Raw genomic sequence first — 1,390 nt, forward strand, 5'->3', positions numbered from 1 at the left:
CCACAGGGTGGCAGATCTGTGCCGGTGCAGTGACCCCAAGGCAGACTCCGGGTGGGGGACCCCAAAAGGCTCCCACGCTGGGGTCCCACCGAGGCCTGAGCGAGAGCCTGTGAGCAGGAGGGGCAGGCAAGGCCCTCTCTGAGCCTCAGCCCCAGTGGGGGGCTGCGGGAGGCGGCAGAGTGGCACGGAGGGACACCCCCCCGCTGTTGTTTTGTTTTATTTGGGGGGGGCGTTGGTCTAGTTCTTTGTTTTTGAATTTTTTTTTTTAAATTTTGGGACAGGGTCTCACTATGTAGTTCAGGTTGCCCTTGAACTCATTATGGAGCTAGGCCGCCCTCAAACCTGCAGCAGCCCTCCTGCCTCAGCCTCCCAGTGCTAGGATTCTTGGGACTGAAATGCCCAGCGGAGAAGCCAAGTGACTCAGAAGAGGAAAGGACAAGAGGGGGTGAGTAGGGAGGGCAGCAGCCTGAGCTGCAGGCTGGGTAGGAACCGGGGTGCCAAAGTAGGGTGAGAGCAGGGGCAGCACCCAGCACATAGGAGCGTCCACTTCAGAGCCAAGAGCTGCCCAACCAGGCTAAGGGTGGCTGGGGAATCAGAACAGCGCAGTGTGGGGGACGGGTGGGAGGGTGGATGTGCAGGTGCGAGACACCCGTTGGTAAGAGCTTACCTCCGCCCCATGGGACTCGGAGTGTGACCCGGCCTTCTTGGGCCTCAAATTCCTATCTGCTCCAGGGTCTCTCTGGAAAGACGCCAGGACTGCGCATGTCCCCCGCTGACCAGGTCCTGTGACGAGTGTGCCCACTGTGCCCTTCTGTGAGGTTCCCTTAAACCCTCTCTCTCCTTTCTTCCCTTCCTTCTGTCCCTCCCTTCCTGGTACTGGGCTTTCGCTGGGCTACATCCCCAGTCTTTTTTGTTTTTTGAGACAGGGTCTGGCCACATTGTCCAGGCTGGGCTCCTACTTGTAATCCTCCTGCCTCAGCCTCCAAGACTGCTGGGATTGCTAGAATGTGCTACCACACCTGGCTTCTTCAAGCGTTGTTTTCTTGGGGCTGCCCGATTCTTGGGCCAGGAGTGGGGTGCAGGTAACGGGAGTCTCCAGGTTCTGCCTGCCCAGTTACTGGATCCAGGGTGTCACACGGGCCCTCCCTCCCCTCCTCGGCGGCTTCCAGGCAGCAGCTCTGAGCCACGGGGACCACGGCCTGACGACCAGAGAAACTGAGGCCAGAGGGCAGGGCCTGAGGGCCTCCTGCCCTGGGCCCCCAGCTTCCCTGCCTGTGCGGCCCCCACAGGAATGACCCTCTGCACCAGAGGCCTGGCCCGGAATCCAGGCAGGTCGGTCCCCAAGTTTCCTCCCCGGCCGCCCCCTCCTGTCTGGGCTCCTCCCCGCCGA

At 61.3% G+C, this 1,390-nt stretch overlaps 2 long non-coding RNA genes across 3 annotated transcripts in view; one reads left to right on the plus strand and one right to left on the minus strand.

Annotated features, from left to right (window-relative positions):
- Positions 1-1,176, minus strand: part of LOC104864418 — a 6,035-nt gene extending 4,859 nt beyond the window's left edge. For both annotated transcript variants that reach the window (XR_004515400.1, XR_780883.2), the window contains exons 1-2: positions 1,020-1,176; positions 668-783 (exon numbers count right to left, since the gene is read on the minus strand). This is a non-coding gene — a long non-coding RNA (uncharacterized LOC104864418). The remainder of the gene's footprint in view (positions 1-667; positions 784-1,019) is intronic.
- LOC104864417 overlaps positions 1-1,390 on the plus strand; it is a 17,196-nt gene that overhangs the window by 10,385 nt on the left and 5,421 nt on the right. Inside the window, exons 3-4 of the long non-coding RNA XR_004515399.1 lie at positions 282-445; positions 733-813. This is a non-coding gene — a long non-coding RNA (uncharacterized LOC104864417). The remainder of the gene's footprint in view (positions 1-281; positions 446-732; positions 814-1,390) is intronic.

This window comes from Fukomys damarensis, unplaced genomic scaffold, assembly GCF_012274545.1.
Source record: "Fukomys damarensis isolate Sample0158 unplaced genomic scaffold, DMR_v1.0_HiC HiC_scaffold_36, whole genome shotgun sequence".
Taxonomy (NCBI): Eukaryota; Metazoa; Chordata; class Mammalia; order Rodentia; family Bathyergidae; genus Fukomys; species Fukomys damarensis.